The 21,801-nt window shown below is 42.5% G+C and overlaps 1 long non-coding RNA gene across 1 annotated transcript in view; it reads right to left on the reverse strand.

The window, feature by feature from the left end:
- LOC101951907 (uncharacterized) overlaps positions 1–21,801 on the reverse strand; it is a 57,201-nt gene that overhangs the window by 1,078 nt on the left and 34,322 nt on the right. Inside the window, exon 4 of the long non-coding RNA XR_256605.5 lies at positions 828–12,851. This is a non-coding gene — a long non-coding RNA (uncharacterized LOC101951907). The remainder of the gene's footprint in view (positions 1–827; positions 12,852–21,801) is intronic.

Consider the following 21,801-nt stretch of genomic DNA (forward strand, 5'->3'; position numbering starts at 1 on the left):
GTAGTGCCTTTGAAAGTTAGTTTAAGGCATCTTGACACTAGTGGTGGATTAGCCACTGGGTCCATGGGACCCAGGCCCGGGGTTCCCGCCAACTGGGGAGTCCCCCACTTCTGCCACATGGCGGGTGGGGTGGAGGAAGACCCCATGTCCCCTGACCGCATCCCCAGCAGAAGCTGCAGGACGGGGGAAGCTCCCCAATGGCCCCTGACCCCAGAAGAAGCCACGGGACAGGGGAAGTCCCCACAGCGGTCCCCCAACCCTGGCAGAAGCCCCCGGGTGGGGGAAACCCCCCCAGTTGCTCCCAACCCCATCCCAAGTAGAGGAAGCTCCCAGTGCCCCTTCCTCATCCCCAGCAGAAGCCACAGGGTGGCAGGGGAAGCCCCCATACCCGACCCCACTCTCTGGCAGAAAAGCACCAGGTGGGCGGAGTGGGAGAAGCCCCAGCGCCCTATCCCTGGTCCCTTGCAGAAGCGCGGAGTAGCGGGGGAAGGCCCTGGGACAGGCGGCGCGGCGGGAGGGGCCGTGTGGTGAGCGCCCCGCTGAAGGAAGCCCCGGCTGCCCCCCTTCTCTCTCTCCCCCCCCCTCCCTCCCCGTTCCCCTGCTAGCCGGGGCGCGCACTCTGCTGCCCGGACCATGTCTGCAGCGCAGGGAGTCCCCCTGCACCCTGACTCCAGCCGCCCCCCACGGTTTTTTGGTTTTTTTTTTTGCTTCGCCGCTCCAGCCTCCCTGAAGGTTTTTTTTGCTTGGGGTGGCAAAAAAGCCAGAGCCGGCCCTGTATCTAACAATCTCAAATATTAAATAACTCTGCCAAGAGTTACATTACTTACAGTTACAGTGCTGCTCAGAGAGCGCTGAAGGGAAACCGCTGTTGTGTGTTCACACCATCAGCTGCCTGTGCAACAGCATGTTCACACTTGTGGTACTTGCAGCTGTATTCAGAGCGGTGCACTCTGGGCAGCTATCCTACAGAGCATCTCTTCCTCTTCTGCTGCTAAGAGTTGTGGGAAGGTGGAGGGGGTTGCGGGGCATCTTGGGTCCTGTCCCAATGCCCTGTGATGCATTGCTTCACATCCCAGCAATCCCTGTGCTTCCATCCGCATTTGGCACCATCTTTCAACAGTTTGTGTACTGCGCGCCCTGCCTCTTCAGTCCGCAGGAATGGATCCCGCGCTGTTGACCAATATGCTGCTCACTCTCACTAACACGTCATGAGTGGCAGTGGAGTTCAATGTTGATCTTGCCATGCGTAGTAGCTATGACACGAGATTGCTTGTGGCTTTCACAGAGGTGCCTACCATAGTGGAACGCTGCTTTTGGGCTCAGGAAACAAGCACTGAGTGGTTGGATCACATCGTGATGCATGTCTGGGATGATGAGCAGTGGCTGCAGAACTTTTGGATGAGGAAAGCCACATTCATGGGACTGTGTGATGAGCTCGCCCCAGCCCTGCGGCACAAGTACATGAGAATGAGAGCTGCCCTGTCATTGGAGAAGCGTGTGGCGATTGCACGGGGGAAGCTGGCTACTCCGGGAAGCTGGCTATTCCAGACTGCTACCAATCGGTTGCTAACCAGTTCGGAGTGGGAAAGTCGACTGTTGGAGTCGTGTTGATGGAAATGTTCAGGCCCATTAATCACATCCTATGCCGAAAGACCATGATTCTGGGCAACGCGCATGACATTGTGGATGGCTGTGCACAAATGGGCTTCCCTAACTCCGGAGGGCACGTATATTCCAATTCTGGCATCAGACCGCCTAGCCACGAAGTACATTAATCAGAAGGGGTATTTCTCTATGGTTCTCCAGGTGCTTGTGGATCACCATGGGTGTTTCATGGACATTAACTCAAGCTGGTCCGGAAAGGTGCATGATGCATGCATCTTTCAGAACACTGGCCTGTTCAGGAAGCTGCAAGCAGGGACTTTCTTCCAAGCCCAGAAGATCACTTGTAGGGGAAGTCAAATTGCCCATTGTGATCCTGGGAGACTTGCCTACCCCTTAATTCTGTGACTTAGGAAGCCATACACAGGACATCTTGACAGCAGCAAGGAGTGGTTCAACAACAGGCTGAGCAAGTGCAGAATGACTGTTGAGTGTGCTTTTGGCCGTTTAAAAGCCTGCTGTCACTGACTATATGGGAGGCTGGCCCTGGCTGATTACAATATTCCTATGCTTATAGCCACGTGCTGTACGCTTCATAATATTTGTGAAGGGAAGGGTGAAAGCTTCACTCAGGGCTGGACCACTAAGGCTCAGTGCCTGGAGGCTGAATTTGAACAGCCGGAGATCAGGGCTATTAAAGGGGCGCAGCACAGGGCCATAAGGATCATGGATGCCTTGAGGCAGCAATTTGAAGCTGAAAGCTACTAATATTTATTGCTATGCTTGGGAGTGCAGTGTTTGTAAAGCTAGGAGGTGATTGTGATTGGTGCAGACGATGCAATATGAAGGTTTAAGAAAATTCCCTGTTGCTTAGCGGGGTTCTGTTTGCTTTCAATTAATGGAATAAAGATTGCTTTCAAACCAAAACAATTCTTCTATTAAAAAACAACAACCGGAGAAGACAGACAAACAAAAAACACATCAGCACTGTGGAGGATGGGGGAAGGGAGGTCCCAGGAGGAGGTGGGGTCCCAGGATGGTTAAAGATTTGTGTATGTCCAGGTATCATATGCAACCTTGTCCTTTGGAGAACAGTAGAGTGGGTACTGTACTTCAGCAGGGCTAAACTGCAGAGGGACGGGTGTTGAGTGCAGTGGGTACTGGGAGTCCGCAGGGCTGGACTGTGACAGGGCATGAGTGCAGCAAGTACAGACTGGAGCCAGGAGGTTGATAAGAGTGTGTTGGCAGTGTCTGGGGGGACATATGGGAAAGAGTTTTGTGACCGCGGCTGCAGGGAAGGGCGGGCGCGGAGCTGCTTGGTTTGTAGTGCTAGTAGCGCATGGAGTGTGTCCATAATTTATAGTGCTAGTAGCGCTTGGTGGTCCATCATTTTTAAGAGCTGCTCCATGGCTTTGTTCTGGTGCGCTTTGTTCTTATGGTCCCTCTTCTCGCTGTCCTGCCACTCCTTCAATTCCTGTTTTTCGGCTGCGGAGTGCATCATGACATCATGCAGAAAGTCCTCTTTAGTATTTTCTTCAGCAACTTGTAATGCTACTGAACCTTCTGTAGCCAAGAAGTGACCTAATGTATGCAGTATAATGGCAACAATTTACAGAAGTCAGTTACAAACTATTTTACCCAGCAAATACCAGAGAGATCATATAAATGCAACGAATATGTATTTCCATCATATTCTTGGGTGATTTCTACACTAAAGACCAGGATGGAGCATGGCAGAAGAACTTCACAGAGCATTCAGAAAATTGTTGCATGGAGTGAATGGTTGCTACTTGTTAGCATAGCCATGTAGCCTGGAAATGAAAGGGGCCATGTTGACTGAAGTCCTCTATTTTTCCATAGATCTGGTACAGCATTGGTTGGAATAGTACAAGCTCCCCTCTACCTTATTAATGTGACAACACCTCAGCAGGGTCTTGCAGGGACTACTTCTAGAAGTGAGAAGTTAGTCCAGACTTTGCCCACTCACATGGCCTTTCTCCTAAGACTGTCAAACGAGGTGCCAAAGCTTGTCTCCCTTGCCAACAGAAGTTGGTCTAATAAAAGATATTATCTCACCACCTTGTGTCTAATATCCTGGGACTAACATGGCTACAACGACACTGCATATAAACCATGTGCCAGTCAGTGCCAATTTTGATAGTAGTTTGGCTGACCTTTCCACTAGGAACTAAACTTAAACTATCACTAGATAGTTCACATCAAACATATATTTCAGATACACAGCCACGCAGAGATCAAGATGGTACTCTTCTCTAGTCGTGACTAAATTGGGCTGAGCTTGAAACAGTGCAGAAGGTCACAAATCCCCTTATTAAATGTTCACCATTTGAGCTCTTTGTATGCAATAATTCATATTGATGCAATTAGTGTTGACATCCTCACATTGAGCAAAGACTGTACCCCCACGAATTCTGCTTACAAATCCCATTAGCAAATAAACAGACACACTGTTTGTGAAAGGCAGCTTAAGGTAAAAAAAATATCCTATTAACTCCCTTCTCCCAGACAATATAGTGGTGTTTTAGGTGACTTGTCAGGTCAAAATTAACATTTCTGAAATGTCAACACTGCTGGCTCATTCAGGTGGAGACTTCCAATCAAGCTGTGTTCTTTCTTCATCATCACCAGCCATCACCCACCATAACAGGGTCTAAGAACCAAAACTTCATCTGTTAGTGATTCCTGAGACACAAGAAAAGCCAACTTGCTCTTCTGCAATGACATTGACTCTGAAGAGCTTACAGAAGTGGAGTAAAACTTGATTTTGTTAGCTCACTACAGCATATATGATTAGAAAGCCACACAGGGAACAGAAATGAATGAGAACAAGGTGCCACAAATACACTCCAGTTGGATGTATATCTCATATGTATCTGGGATGGGCTGTCGTTGGTGAACCCTGGCTGAGCTTCTTCCTCCGCTTGCATAGATACTCAGGAGAGGCTGTAAATTGGCTGCACGGGAGGGAGCCTGGAGAGAACAACATAGGAAATATGAGCTGCACTCCAGAAGTTATAGGACTTGAAGCCAAGGCTTGAACTCGAAGATCAGGCATTTCCTGTTTCCTTTTTTGCTTATGTTAACTTATTTTGCCTTTTTGTTATTAAAGCAGATTGAAACATTTCAAAACCTTTGAAATTTCATTGAAAAGGGAAGAAATTTCTCATTAATTTGTTGTTGATGTTTTTTGGTACCAGCTGTATTTGTTGTACATATTATCCCTTAAGGAAAAGTCATTCCTAACTCTGTCATTATTTTTTTCTGCTGAATCATCTGTTCAGTGTAGCTGTGACATTCCAGGGTGCAATGCAGACCACTGAGGGGCTTCACCGCCAGCCCTGCAAGCTGGGGTACCTCACCATCTTTTGATGCTGTGGGTCCCAACCTGGGCTCCTCACAAACAGCTAAACAGCAGGCAGGTCATGCCCTTTGTGTCTGTGTATATCCACAGCCCTAGTCCAGCAGCTCCGACCCCAGCAGCCTGTCAGAAACACGCCAGCCACACTCTGGCTTCCAGTCAGCATAGGTGCTGGAACTAGGTGCATGACCTGCTGGGTTCAAATGGTTTCCATCATATACTGGGTTTACAGTTTGGTTCAATGGCTCCACAGTACAAAATGTTACAGCCCCCCTGCTTGCAGGGTGACCCCAACACATTCCCAGCCCCGGATTTCCCCTCCATAATGTATGTTCTGCACTGTCCAGCCCTCTCATGGACAGTCCAGATATATTAGGTCCATTGCAGCTCTAAGGGGATCAAGATACAATAATTTGTCACCTTAAATGGAGTTACCCACACAGTTCACCACACTGGATTAGTTTTGGTTAAAGAATAAAACAAGTTTATTTAACTACAAAGAGGTAGCTTTTAGGTGAGTACAAGTATAAGGCATTCAAGTCAGAAATGTTTACAAGAGAAATAAAGGTAAAATGCTTCCTAGTATTAAACTTAAACTAGACTTAGTTCAGGGAGAAATTTTTACCGCAGGTTTTCAGTAGCATTGCTGGCCAAGTTTCAGGCCAGATCTGCTCCCAAGGTCTAACGGCTCTTTCTTTTGTCTTCTTATGTGAAAAGGAAGAGGTGGACAGGGAGAAATAAGGTGAGAAGCAAAAAACACCCCGAGTTAATAGTTCAGTCACCCTTTGAAAAGCATTTTCCTGAGCCTGACCCCCTAGTTAAAGTTCTTTCCAGCTGAGAGCAAAGAGACATGGAGGAAGGAGACTTCATGCTGTTTGTTTTCATCTGTGTATGCTGAAATGCAGATTGTCTTTGTCTTTTTTCTTCCCCCTTTCTCTGTCTGAGGACTCTGTTTACAGCTTACATGCAAACTGGGGTAAACATACATCCCTTTGTTTAAGACAGGCCTGCTTGACCAGTTCTACCTAATTGGGACTACATGAGTTTGAACATGTGCCTTTAACATCTTACAGGGAAGGGGGCATTTCATAACTTTACACATAAGGTTGCTACATACATTTCACTGTGATGTTATTGACCAGTTAGTTATTATGATACCTCACAAGGCATATTTTGTACAAAAATTATTACAGTAGTTTGTAGGGTGTGAATACAGGAGTGTATTTGGTCACTTTTTGCCAGCCGCATTTGTGGTACTTATTATCCCTTAAAGAAAAGACATTACTAACTGCCTCATTATTTTTTTTTCTGAGTCATCTGATTACTGTAAAGTAATTTTAGAACAGTAACTAATGAAAGATGGTGTTGTGGCTAAGCTCTGGTTTGGGACTGAAGAAACCTTGGTTCAGTTTCTGGCTCTACCACAGATTTTTGAGTAGCCTACAATATGTAACTTTATCTCTCTGTGCCTTGATTTTCCACCTGTGAAATGGGAATAATAATGTTTCTTCTGTCTATTTAGATTGTCAGCTTTTTGGGGCAGGGACAATTGCTTAGTGTATTTGTACAGCACTTAGCACAATATGGTGTTGATCTCAATTGGGACTCCAGGGTATTTGTGTAATACAAATAATAACAATATTTTGATGGATTGTATAAATGATCACTTCCCAGTAGTGGCTGGCATATGGAGGTGCAGGTTTCACACAGAAATAATATATAACAGGAAAAGAAGTTAGCCATACTAGTATGAATCACATAAAAGTTTCTCTCATGGGTGAAGATTAAAGTTGACTCTTATTTTATCCAAATGTGGTCATCTATCCCTTAGAAGCAAGATGGCGAAAACTTCTGGTTGAATGCCCTCAAGTCCCACTGACTTCAATGAGTGCAATTAGCAAACCTCAAGACCAGCCCCTACTTTGCATGTCTCACATAGAATGGAACCAGCTTTACTGATATTGACAGAATCACTAAAAATTCCTGCTTCAATGTGGCCCAGCCCCAGGGATCACTACATGACAGCTGCCTTCCACTCTCATGGGATCAGCTGGCAAATAGTTATTTAGCTCAGATAAGCATTAGGAAAGCTTAGATCACTGTCCTCCAAGTTTTATTGCATCTGATTAGGAAATTATTAAATCAATGAGGATACTTTAGAGACACATCAGCTTTAAGCCTTACCGTGACTTATTATAATTTTTATCAATAAGCCACAATAACCAGATTTTTTAAAAAGTTATACCCAAGCTTGCATTTGCTTTTGTAGCTATATATAGAATATGGAAAGAAAATCAATGTGATTACAGCAGACAAAGTTAGTGCCTGAGCAAAAATGCACACATGCAGGAGAGGGGGGTCACAGCTGCTTTCCATATGGCTAATACAGTGTGATCACATTTAGAATATTGCCTTAAATTCCTTGCTGCATCCAGCTGAGAGAGGGCCACCAGGGAGGCTAGGGGCTGTTGTAAGCTCCATCAGCTGACAACAGCCCTGAAGAGACTTTCTGTCAGTTGGGGATAACCAGAGTGCAGAATGCCCACAGAATGCCTGTTCTATATGCTGGAGCTGCCTAGATGGTGGGGTAGGGGATAGTTCTGCTGGCTTTATGCCCACTGGGAACTTCTCTACCCTAGCAGAGGAGATGACTGCTGATTCTTGTCCCTTTATGCCAGTTGGGAGCTGAATGAGCCAGGGAATCTGGCCATGTCTGTTCAGTTCCAGCCTCTCTGATACCAGAAAAAAATAGACACAATGGAGGATGTTTAAAGAAGATCAACATATCTGATTAAAGAGGATTTATGGTAAAAAGAGTGTTTAAAAACTCTCCCCACTCTCTTCCGTACACATGCAGCCCTACTAGAATCTGAGGGATTACTAGTGTCTTATTTGTTGTACAGCTGGAAGAGGCTATAGTCTAATGAGGACATTAACTTTTTTTTTTTAAACGAGAAATTATTGGGAACGTCTGAACTTCCTACTGCTTATCTGTTATTGCTTTCGGGTCTAGTCTCATGGCTCTTGCAGAACCACTGCAGCTCGGGATGCCCTGAAATATCCTATGAGAGTGATTTTGTTTGGTTATGATCATGCGAGATCAGACCTCGCATGCTTCTTTAAAAAGGTAGAAATTTCTAATCAGTAAAGACACTGAAACATCTTGCTATGGAAATGAAACTGGAACTTGGGCTATATTAAGAATTGAAGCCTGCAGCCCCGTGAAACCTATGTAACAGGATTTTCCATACTCCTCTAACAGCTCAGCTTTGGCCCTTTCCCAGAGGAATTGCTAAGTATCTGTTTTTATGGTGCCTTTTGTAACAGAGGATTAGGAGATGGCTACAGAAACTTGCTGCCTTTTCCATATCTTAAAGAGCTGCCCTTTTTTTTCATGTTGTCTTCTATGGGTTCTGTACCTTGGTCCATTCTAAGGCTAATAAAAATCGTGTGCTTTAACTGACATAGGGTTTATGCCTCCTGTTCAGGGATAATAATGTGAATACAAACATACTTACGAAAAAGCACATATGTGGCCTGCATTGGACATGTGTGCAGAATAGAAGATGAATAGTTTTGATTATCTGTCATGTAGGATACAGGCACTTTACATCTATAAACTTTAATCGTGGTTCATATACCTGTCTAATTTTCTGGAGGTATCAGTGAGCTGGAGGAGACTTTCTGAGGTCCAACTGAAATAGCCATTGGAAGCGCAGGTGTTTTTTGAAACTGCCTCATCACTAGTGCTCATACTCTTCCTGCTGGCTATAAAAAGCGTTGATATACAAAGCTACTTTGGAGCCAGATTTTATTTAAAACACATTACCAAGTTGCATTATGAATTTTAAAAACTTATTATGCAAGCAAGTGGGAGGATATGTTATTAACAGCAGCAACTACAACAACTAATTAAGAGTAACATATGCTTTTTTACTAAGATACAATATGTTAAACACTGCCATGACCTTTTGTTCTAAAAGTAAAAAGATAGATAATACAAATACAGTATGATGCAAACTGTGATATGTTTTCATGCTGTTACCTCCATTAAACCATTGCCATCAGTTATTTCAAACGAATTATCTGAACTCGTTTATAGAAAACATTATGTATCTGTAGCTCTTCAGAGCCTAAAACTTCAGATGGCACTGAACAGAAATCCTCAAGAGAAAATGGTATTTTACACATGGTTACAGATAGTTTTCTCTGCATAGATATTAACCCTTTGGACACTGGCCAGGCAGATACCAACCGGGAACTGGCTATTTTAAAATTATAGTTCTACTCTGAAAAGTAACTATAAAAATGGCAACTTCTCATTAAAGAGATTTGCTTTCAATATGCATTTAGTCATATCTGTTTATTTTACTGGTTATAACCCCAGTTCAGCAAGGTACCTATTAAAAGTGGACCTGATCCTGAGAAGCACCAAGCAGCTGGCTCCCACTGACTTCAGCGGGTGCTCAGCATTTTGCAGGATAGGTCTCCCATGTTCCTAATTTTAAGTGTGTGAGCAGTTTCATTGCAGTCACTGAAACAATTTATGTACTCAAATTTATGCACATGCTTAAATACTTTGCTGAATCAGGCCTAAAGTCAGTTTTTCTCTATTTTACACTTGTTAACAAAGACATTAGCTGGAGTCTATTGTGGTTTGTGCATCATCAACAGAACTGTAAGCTAAGATAGAAAGAACTTAGACCTTGATTTTCAGATTCAGAGTTAAGTTTGGGACAGTGGCAGTGACCAACCTTCTTTTTACTCGTAAACATCAGATTTGCTATAGAAATAATTGAGGCACAATAAACATGGAAGGAACTCCGCAGTGTCATCCTGGCAATGCTGCTTTTCCTAGCAGAATCTTATTTTAAAGGATTTTGAGTGTGGAGGCGAGGAAGGTCAGATGAGTCCCCCCTTGTTTCTGTGGTGGTGAAAACCCTGTTGATCTCTGTCATGCGCTCTCTCTATATGATTCACCACTTAGCTGCTGATTACCAAGCCCAGAGTCAAACTGAAAAACAGCATGTTTGAGAAGAAAACATTCAGAATAATGGGAGCTGTTGGGTGCTGCTGAATACTTCTGAAAACCTGGCCTCGTCATTTATTATTAGATTAATATTGCTGTAGTGCTTGCAGGCCAAACAAGTCTGTGCCCCATTGTGCTAGGTGCACTACAGCCATATTGTAAATAACAGTTCCAGAGATGTGATTAAGAGGCCTGATTGGGAGCTGTTGGATGTTGAGCTCTTTTGAAAATGTAGTGTTTAATGTTCTCAATAGACAATCACTGCAAGCATGGTGCTGCATCGTAGTTGGCTTGAATTGTCATGTTAATGATCAAAAAGATAAGCAAACTTGAACACAGCAGGAATGGCACCTTTATTTATTGACTTTACATGCACACAATGTTAGCTATTTAATTTTACCCAATTTAATTGCTTTCATATTTGGAGGAACATTTGCAGGTGATATATATCCAATTATCTCAAAACTTAACATGACTACTTTAAGTAGCAATATTTATTTAGGACAACGGGAAGCTATGTTTGTTGCATAACAGCTCATGCATCACTAACAGAATGATATTGCAAAAGAACATTAATTTTCTAACATAAAAAGTGGGATAGGAATCCATGCACCCAAATACAAAAGATTAATCATTTAATTATTGGGGAAAAAATGCCCAGAAAGTCAGGGGACTAATCTGATTAAAGTAGAAAATGGAGTAACAATGTTGTTCATTCACAGTGTCTTTTGAGCTATACTGAAATGATAGAGTTTAAAACTAATTGCTAGGTAAAGTCAGCTGTTAGCCTAAAATGCACAATACCTCTAAACTAGTGGTATCACATAGTAATCCTTGAATCACAAAATCATCTCAGTTACTTACTTCCCACACCACCCCCTACTTTCAACTAGTGATATTAGGAAGATAAAATCCAGGGACAAAACTTCTTTCTAGTCTGAGGACACAATTGCTTTAACCCTTTCATTAACATTCAGTGATGCAGCAATAAGCTAGATTTGTAAGAATCAGAGCTTTATTAACCATGCTGAGAGGTCAGTATTACTGGCTGAGAATCTGCCATTTGTCATTTCACAGCCAGCCGCAAGCCTGTGTTCCTAAACCCCAGTACCTTACAATCTAGGTCCACCTGAAACATGATCCTGTTTCTCTATTTCCACTCGTCATACTATAACACGGTGCTTGATTTTGCCAAAGAGCAAAATGACTCTGTAAGGGCAGAGCAGACAGATGTTCAGAATTTGACCTTATTCACATGAGTTTTACATGGGTGTAACTTCATTTCCTTCACTGAAATTACTCTGGCTTTATATTGGTGCAAGTGAGATCAGAATCGGGTTCTCAAAGTTTGGCACCCTTGCCATATCAAGGGTGTTTAAATTAGACTGAACAAAGAACGTGTAGGCCAAGGAGGGATGAAGATATACTTGGTGAGCCACCAGGTCTTTTTCTAGAGCTGGGGGGACTATTTCCAGGTAACAGTTTGTTGTTTAGCTCTCTCTTTGAGTTAAATTTCATAGTGGTCCCTGTGAGTATTTGCTCTTCACTGTATGTGATTACTCATCTGCTTGGTATTGTTTCTGTTTCCTTACTGGTTAACCTAAGCTTGTGTTGCCAAGCACTTAAAAATCATGAGATAAAAAAAAACAAAACAATAAGTTTGGAGTTCGTTTTATTTACATAGTGGTTTTGAGCTTTAAAGGGTCATTATTTTCTCTGCAATCATCTGAGCTGAAAATGTACTTTTTTTAAAAAGTGAAAGCTGACATTTCATGTAATCAGTTCATTTCAGGATCTGAGGCTTTTAAGAAAAACACTTAATATTGTGACATTCATGCTAAAATCACAATAGTTAGCAACTCTGAAACAGGTTAACCAGATAACAACAACAACAACAACAAAAAGAATGAGATACATTTATGGAGGATAGGTTCATTAGTGGCTATTAGCCAAGATGGTCAGGGTGTCCCTAGACCACTCAATGCTCTGGGTGTCCCTAGACCTCTAACTGCCAGAAGCTGGGACTGGACAACAGATTACTTGATACATTGTCCTGTTCTGTTCATTCCCTCTGAAGCATCTGGCACCAACTGTTATCTGAAGACAAGATATTGGGCTAGATGGACTGGTGGTCTGACCTAGTATGGCCATTCTTATATTTGTGCCATAATCATTGTTTTCTTTGGACTCATGGTTAGTTCAAATTCCTTACAAGCTAGCGCAAAACGATTGCACGGCTGCTGGAGCTCCTCTCCACTGCGTCATCAGCATCATGAGCACTGTGTCATCAGTAAAAAGAAATTATTTTATCAGCAGGTGTTTGATTTTGCTTTTGGCTCTTAGACGTGCAATATTGAAGAGTTTTCCATCTGATCTTGTACAGAAATCTTCTCTCTCGGTGCTAAATGAGAAAGTGTGACAAAGCAGGAGAGAGAAGAATACATCAAAGCGTGTTGATGCCAAAACACATCCCTGTTTGACACCACTGAAGGACTGCAGGTACTAGTGAAGTGGATTGATAATTTTTATTTACAAATATATTTGGGAATGCTTTTTTTGTTCTATTCACTCAGTTCTAGCTGTTTTCCACCTGATTCCCACTCAGCTATTTTAGTAGAAGAGTTTAAGCTGCAGATACTTTTGAGGATAAATGCATTTGAAGTGGACAGGACAGTCAACTTCTGCACCTTCAACCAGATCTTCAACTGGTGAAGCTCAGCACAACATTATCGAAGTCAGTGGAGTTATACATTTTATATGAGCTGTGGATCTAGCTCTTTGAAATTTTTCTTCCTCTAACAAAAGTGCATCTATAACCATTCATATCTTCCTGGCAAGGATCTGCAAGAGATAAGGAAGGTCAATGAGATTCACTCATTTGGAAGACAAAAGCAGTGATCAAGATACACTTTTATCGGAGATGACAAAAACAAGTAGGGAAAATAGAAAAATAAATCTCTTCTCTGTGATCTAGTAAGGCCAAACAGGCAACATTTGAAGGGAAATGGTGTTTCATATTATACTCAAGTATTACAAATGTATAATATGGAATGAGTTATTTTATCTTGAGGGATTAAAAATTTCTAGACTATCTATTGTCAACTTGTGCTTAAAGTTTGTTGACAATTCATATCCTTAAATTCTCCACCATGTGTACAGGTTGCACGTAAAGCCCATTTATTGGCATTTCTTCCACACACATGATCTCTAGATCTCATAAACCTAACAAAGCCTGTCTAACCTTTACATTTTCTGACCTTTGGGAATGCTAATGATGCAACAGCGTAGGAACATTACAGCCTCTTGCTATCATGATAACTGTAGCCGGTCCCTGCTGTTTTCAATAGATTACTGTCTGGCACAAATAAGTCTGAAAAAATACACTGAAGAAATGAAGTACTGATCACAGGCAGTGGGATCATTGTAACAGTAAATGTTCCTGAAAGTCTATATAGTGCATCCTCAGAATAGTGGGTTATAGATGGCTTGATTAGGAGATAGGTAATGTGACACAGACCCTTTCAATGCCAAGTCACTGTCACAGCGGACCATTGCTTGTAGTAACAAGGTGCTATGATTAGGGGCCCCATGTAGTGCTGTGGTCACAGAATTCATCCCTTGCTGCAGACTGGTGCGTCAGAATCTCAGCTTTCCTTTAAAAAATATGTTTTTAGCCCTTATGGTTGCAGTGACAACCATGAAAATGTGAATTGAGTGTAACTGCTGTGGAGATAACCTGTCTGAGTCTGCAGAGAGCCTGAAGCAACAGCTCCCCATTCAGGGCTGGCTCCAGGGTTATGGCCGCCCCAAGCAGCCACAAAAAAAAAAAAAAAAAAAAAAAAAGCCACGATTGCGATCTGCAGTGGCAATTCGGCGGAAGGTCCTGTGCTCCTAGCAGGAGTGAGGGACCATCCGCCGAATAGCTGGACCTGCTGCCCCATCCAGAGTGGCCACCCCAAGCACCAGCTTGCCAAGCTGGTGCCTGGAGCTGGCCCTGTCCCCATTTATCTCTATCAGGATCCTGGGGACTCTACCATTCTTCACCCACAAGCTTTGGTATTTTCCTCAAGCTCAGAATTCTTTCTGCTAGTGTAGCCTGATTTAGGGTGTACTGCTAATATTAATTTAATGTATATTTAGTGTTTACTTTAATTAATCATAATAATTAGCTAATTAATTAATGCTATTAATAGTAATTAATAATGAATATTAATTAGTATGGGTCTTGGGCTCACCGATCTGTTTGATCTGAAAATAAAAGTTCTTGTTTCGAATCAGGCTCCACAGAATTTACAAAGGACCCTCAGGGGTATGACAGGAAGCTCGCACTGAGACAGATATAGCCTTAAAGACTTGTTATTAAAATCAATAATAGTAAGTAAATGGTAAAATAACCATAGTTACAAAGTTACAATTGCATTACTGCTATTCAAAAAATACATATGCTAATATAGTATTATATGCAACAAAGCTTTGGTTAATATACACACACCCTTCCTTGATAACCTGGTGGTAAGATACATGGGATCAGCCTTGCAGTTCAGGTTTCTCAATTCTTGAGTGAGGGATGCAGTGCTTAGAAGAAACTAATGCTATGAGCTATTAAAGCGAACTTAGGGTGTACTTGACAATCTTAAACTTAAAATCAAAACCTAATGAACAAAGAATAAAACTTAGGGAAACCAAGCATAGCCTAGTTCCCTTGAAACTTAAAGTTTAAGAAGAACAAATATAGCCTACTAATAGTAGTTGTCATCGTAGATAGATAGAATAGATAGAGAGAGTGGAGGAAGTAAGTGAGAATAGAGTAAAGTGAGAATGGAGATGGAGTAAAGTGAGAATGGCTTACTCTATTGAGGTGGCTCACTTCTTTTATAGGGCAAAGGCTGGAAATCCTTCCACTTATGCTCAAATTTCATTCCTCACTCACAGAAATGAGGAGTTACATAGGCTAATATGTATGCGCATACTGATGATAAGTACGTACGCACATCAGTCTCTTGTGGTGTACTTGTTAAGCCTGTGGGTACAACACTGAAACCCCCCATGTGCCATTCTCCATTGTCTATTGGACTAAATAAAAGGTCATAGGCGGAGGTACTTTATCTATTTGGGTATAGGAAAAACAATCTAAAAAGTCAACTTTGCTTTCTGGGTAAAAGGTCACAGATATAGATATGCTAACCTTGCTTTAGCTCAACATGCAGGTTTCTGGCCTGTAGGTTTCTCACATTACAGCCAAGCTTATTTTTAATATAAATCTATAAACCTATTGCAATACTTAAACTATAAGAAAAGATAAATATATGTAAGCAAGCAGGTTAGTCTTGTAGGCTACATTAGGCACCATACAAACATAACAAAAAAGATGGTTCCTGTCCTGAAGATGCCATTGAACTCAGCATTTTTGTCATAGAATCCACTATTTTGCTGCAGCTAGGAACCAGGAGCTGCCTTTGCTCTATAGCTAGGGCCTTACCAAATTCATGGCCCATTTTGGTCAATTTCACGGTCATGGGATTTAAAAATTGTAAATTTCATGATTTCAGCTATTAAAATCTGAAATATCAGGGTGTTGTAATTGTAGGAATCCTGACCCAAAAAGGAGTTGCAGGGAGGAGGGCGCCGGGAGGGGAGAGTTGCAAGGTTATTGTGGGGGGGTTGCAGTACTGCTACTCTTACTTCTGCGCTGCTGCTGGCAGGGCGCTGCCTTCAGATCTGGGCACCTGACCAACAGTCGCCGCTCTCCGGCCACCCAGCTCTTAAGGCAGCACAGAAGGAAGAGTGGCCATACCATGAAGCCCCCTCCTAAAATAGCCTTGTGACTCCTCTGCAATCCCTTTTGGGTCAGGACCCCCAGTTTGAGAAATACTGGTCTCCCCCGTGAAATCTGTATAGTATAGGGTAAGAACACACAAAAGACCAGATTGCACAGGGGAGACCAGATTGCACGGTCCATGACACGTTTTTCATGGCCGTGACTTTGGTAGGGCCCTATCTATAGCTTTCTCCCCAAGGAGGAGTTAATTGCATGCTCCCAGCAGTTACATAGAGCCAGGGCATTGGGAGGCTGGGGAACCAGAGACGGAGTCCTTTTTGTGCCAAGGCTGGGGGTGGGGATCAGAAGCATATGTGGGTGAACTTGGTTTCAAGTAGAACACCACAGCAGGCAGGGCACAGGGAGTTGTGGGGGTTGAGCTGATCTAGCTAGCTATGAGCTCCCTCCTTCCCAGGCACACATTGTGGAAGAAGGCTCTGAACTAGACCACCTGGAGAACACTGCAGGAGCTGAGAAGTGGGAGTGGAGTCAGCTGCCTGGAAAGAACAGCAAAAAACACATCCACAAAAATAATCACTCGAAAAGGGTTATCACCTGATTTTACATGAATGCGTGTTTTCAGTTACGAGCCATAGTGATGCATGTATGGGAGAGGTTGTCAGGGTGGAGAAGAGAGGAAACAGGGTTAAAACTGCAGCAGAATGTAGGGGTTGTTGTCATGGAAGTTGGTTCTATTATGGTGGAGCATGTATGTGCGTTTTGGTGATAGCCCGTGTGACCTAGTTTGGTGGCCTATGTTGAGAATATTGAAGACCAGTGCTCAGAGCAGAGATGCCCACAACTCAGTCAGCAGGGAATGGACAAAGCTTGTAGCACTTTACACTTCAGTTTGGTGTGTTTCCTAGTGCCAGTGTTGCATTAATATTGTTATGATTGCTTTTTCATTACTATCAAAATGCACCAACTCAAATAGAATGAAAAGAAACATTGTTCATCAAGCTTCTATATTTTTCCTCCCAAAATTCTTAACATTCGTAGAAGGGCAAAAGCAAGTGTCATGCAGAGTTGACTAGTTTAATTGCCGAATGGTTTAAAAAGTCTGCAGAATCCCAGCAGGTGCATTTAACATCAAAAGGAGCAGCAAGTGACTCTGCTCTCCTGTTTCCTTGCTCTCCTGCTGACTCACTTGCCACTTGCCTAACAATCATTTGCCACTCTTGAGTGACTGATGCTGATCTTCCCAGTGCCCTGTGCAGCTGTTTGATTGACTGGTGTTGCCCTTACGCTGTCCTATCTCCCTGGCTGTCTGATGCCACTCGCCTGTTCAGTGTCTGGTGGTGCTTTCCTCCTGCCTCATCCACCTGTTTGAAATTCACCTCCCAAATGAATCATTTCCCTTCTGATCCACCATTTGAAAGAAAGCTAACTCCCTTTCCAAGCCCCTTTCATTCTGAATTCTTGTGATGTGCCTGCCATCCAGTTGCTTGGCAATATGAAATATCTTATTAGTGGGTGGGATATAACCACTCATTGTTAGCTAATATTTAAAAAATATTTGCAGATATGTAGGTTAAATTGCCCTCAAGTATGGTTGGTGGACAGAGCAGGGGATTGGAAACAGGACTCCTGGGTTCCATTCCCAGTTCTTTCACTGACTCTGTGACTTTGAGCAATCACTTGCCCTCTGGGCTTCATTTTACACATCTGTGAAACAGATCTAACGATATCTAACTTCACAGATTGTTGCAGATTTCAATTAATTCTGTCTGCAAACAACTTTGGTATGCCTGGGTGAAATGTGCTCTGTAAATAAAATAATTATTAAGAGAGCAGAATTGAAATATTTGGGCCAGAAATTCAGTTCTGTCTTATTTTAAAGCTGCATCAAATAAAAACCCAAATAAAAAAATAAATAAAAAAAAGAGACTTCCCTCTGGGAAGGGCCAAATTAAGGGGTTGGCTTCACTTGCCGATGTAGAGTTTGACCAGCCTTTGGAGACTGCAGCAGGGAAAATGCTGCCATGTGTTTGCACTGTCAGCTGCAAGCGCACTGGCGTGGCCACATTAACAGCTCTTTCAACGCCACAAAGAGTAGTGCATTGTGGTAGCTATCCCAGTGTGCAAGTGGCTGCAGTGTGCTTTTCAAACGGGAGCGGGGTGGAGTGTGACAGGGAGTGTGTTGTGTGTATATGGGGGGAGAGACAGTGTGTTTTGGGGGGCAGAGAGTGTGTCACCATGCTGTCTTGTAAGTTCAGACAGCAGCAGATCCCCCTACCCTCCCACCTCTCTCTCTCACAGCAGCATCATTCCACACTAATGGTTTGCTTTGTCCCAGAGCAGATAAGCATGCCGGCTGTCAGAAATGGAGCTTTGAAAGGGGATATCTGCATGCCTGCAGCCAAGTTCCAAACAATGAGAAGAGTGGCCACTTGACTTCATGGGATTATGGGATGTTTCCGGAGGCCAATCACAGCACAGTAATGCAACATGTCGTTCACACTGACACCCGGGCATTTCAGCCGGGGCGCAGCAAGCTCTGTGCTTCTCGTGGAGGTGGATTACCAGGAGTGCTCCAGCTGCAGAGTTCCAGCGCTCTACGTGCCTTGCCAGTGTGGACACCTCAGGAGTTAGGGCGCCTGGGGCTGCTTTAATGTGCTCTAACTTGCAAGTGTAGCCAAGCCCTTAGACATAGGCACTATAGAGATGGTTCTAGACCCCAGCTCCTGGAATCACATGATTACATCAGAATCTCAGCTGCTTTTTTCTTTTTTTAAAGTATGTCTTTAGTTCTCATAATTGCAATGAAAAACTTGAAAACACAACTGAGTGTAAACCAATGCGGAGATGTCTGCCTGGGTCAGCACTATAGTTCTGAATGTGTGACTTGCCCCAGGCATCTGAATGGGGTTTAACTGCCCAGAGAGATCCCCGCCCCACACCCAACGCCACCCTATCAAGGGATTCTGTGTTGCAGGAGAAGCAGAGTGCAAAAGGCTTAGCTCACTGAGGTAATTTTTACACTATGAGGACTATACCTGTAGTGTGGATGTAGGATTTTTCACACCCTGAGTGATGTGGCTATGTCGACCTAAATTTTAAGGGTAGACCAGGTCTTACTCTAGCGCACATACCCTGGTTGCTGATCTAATTAATGGGGGTGGTGGCGGGGGTGTGTGGATTGCTGCTGCTCTTGCCTTTAAGGGACGAGGGCCTCTGCCACTCCACGTAGGGGATGGGGCCACATTGTGGGGATGAGGCCATGAGGGGTGGGGCTCTATGCTGTGGTGTGTCTAGGGTCCCAATTGCCCTTAATCTAACCATGCCCCTGTGTGGTTGAATCCTCAATTGGCATAGGGTTTATGTCTCCTATGCCTTGCCCTCAGGCATAAGAGGTGTGTTGGGGTAGAGGTGGAAAGCACAAAGCTTAGACTTCTCTGGGGTGATTTTGGCAACCCAGGATTATAGAAATGGAAAGGTGAGACAGTGCTACCTCTTCCCCATCCAAGATGCACGGATGTAAATTCAGCACACCTGAGCACTTAGTCCTACGTTTGCTTGGTGGGGTGGTGCAATCCTCTCTCATATTTCCATTGATGAACAATGGAATTGTTTGGATGGTTTTAAAATGAATGTTCTTGAAATCTTTGGAATCAAACTCCTGGGAGCAAAAGCTTATGTAATATTCTTTTATATACATTGGGATCAGAGTGCTTATAAAAAACCAAGACAAACTGAGGACCCTCATGCCAGCTGACGATTGGAAAAATCAAACCTTAAATAATTACCATATTGGAATGGAACAAATGCTGTTGAAACATCTAATGGAGTCCTGTGTTCTAGGAATTTAATTTGTCAAAAAGTCTTTGAAAGGAATCAATGGCTTTAATGACATTAGCCCAAAGGGCGAATATACTGCAAGTAGAGAGATGCTGTAACCTTTGTGGTTGGATTGCAGATAAATTAGGGCTTCTACTATATTTACCAAATGTAATATAGCTAAATATTTACTTGATTTTCTGCTTTGGTATTTTATTTTTAAAAATATGACAGCTGTAGAAATATGTAGAATTCTGCTCTCTGCACTGCCTATTTTTCATCTGTAAAGTGCAGTGTGTTCTCTGGTTTAATATTTTTTTCTTCATTTTCTTAGCCCTTTGTTACTGGAGGATCTCAAAGTGCTTTATAATTAGGGTTCAAATCATCCCTGTGAGTTAGGTAAATATTATTATTGTACCCATTTCACACATGGATAAACTTGAGGCACAGGAAGATGAGATCACACAGCAGTGGCAGAGTCAAGAATGGAACCCATGAACAGCTAATGTCCAGCCCTTTGTTTTAGCTACAGGACTATATGGTCCCTGGCAAATGGCATTTCTGAGAATGGAGTACATAGTTGAAACTGAGATCTGCTATGCCAAACAGAGAGCAGAATTTTCACTGGGAGTCTCAAAAGTGAATAGTCATTTCAGCTCCCTCAGTTTTTGAGTGCCCAATTCGAGGCACCTTAACGGGGCCTGTAATTTAATGTATGGGTGCTCAACATTTTTTGAAAATCAGACACCATTATGGTGTATCAAGCTTGCCATTAAAAAACCAAGGCATCCAAAATCTTTAGTCATTTTTGAAACTCATTGTCCTCAGTTGTGTATTCAGCCTGCCTTACATGGCAAGAAATCAGGAAGTCTGTGGCAATGATGAAACATCTGCTAAACAAACATCTTCTTTTACATTGCAATGTATAAGGAAATAAATATGAGTTGTGATTTGTCTTATCTCACCTGGCTTTTTAAAATACAAACACATCCACACCGAGTTTGATTTTCTAATATATAACGGGCAGGCCGCTTGTTCCCAGAAGTGCCTAATTCAAACTCATTGTGTGTTAAAATATACATACTTGGCTCTCCAGACATCCCTCAATTAAAGAGACTGTGCACTTGAGTAAGTGTCAGTTTGCTGTTTTTGTTCCCTTCCCCAGATAAATGCAAAGTAGCGATGTCTTAAATCAGACACTTCCAGTGCATCATCAGAATAGCCACTACAGTTTGCATCCTTAAGGTGGCAGCAACAATCAAAAAAGTATTTAAATGGAAATAAAAACCCTTAAAATTGGAAAAAATGTGAGAACTAATTCTTCTAGAGCTCCTTCTTTAATCCTCCATTTTCTGCTCGGCAGAATCATATTCATGGCCAGATTATTCATTATTAACAGCTTATTTCAGATCAAATCCTGTATGTCAGTAGATTAGGACATGGAGGAAGATTAGCTTCTCACAGTAGGTGGTGGGAATAAGTTCTTTATCTTATCATTAGCATGGACTTTCATGTTTTTTTATCATAATTATTAATTCTGCCAGCAGACTTTTGCACAAGGATTAAAATGTGGATAGGTGTCATTTAAATAACATAATCAAACTGAAAGTGAGGGTTAGTGGCAGGCAAATCTTCTGTTTTATCATTTTCATTTTTGGAGTTCTTTTTAACCAATTTTGTTGCTTTTTATTAAATTAAAAATGTTTCCTTTCATGTGCTTGTGGGAGAATTTTATTAGTATTTTTTTTAAAGGAAAATATTTTAGTATTCTAGTGAACTTTTGTTCCGATTAGTATAAATGGCACGTACAATGCTTAAGCAATATTTCTGCACATCTTTGCATTGTCATAAGTGGCAGCCAAGCATATAGATGAAGAATTACTGAATGAATTCAAATTAAATCTTTCTCTCACTTTTTGTTTTTCCTCTGTCGCTCTTTTTTCATTTTTCTGATCTCTTTGGGCTTTATTCGCTCCGTGATTGGGGATTGGTGTTATGGTTTTCAATAGATAAGAAACTGAAACTTTGCTGTGATCTCAAGGAGAACATTTTTTGAACCTCAGAAAAATTCAATTCATTTGCCCCAGGGCATTTCTGAGCATCCTGACTGCAACCAGGAATGAACTGACAAAATCCCATATGAAAAGGCATTTTAGTTAGACTTCAAATCAAAATTTTACAGAGCCATAGGGTCTG

The sequence above is a fragment of the Chrysemys picta genome, chromosome 4, assembly GCF_011386835.1.
Source record: "Chrysemys picta bellii isolate R12L10 chromosome 4, ASM1138683v2, whole genome shotgun sequence".
NCBI lineage: Eukaryota > Metazoa > Chordata > Testudines > Emydidae > Chrysemys > Chrysemys picta.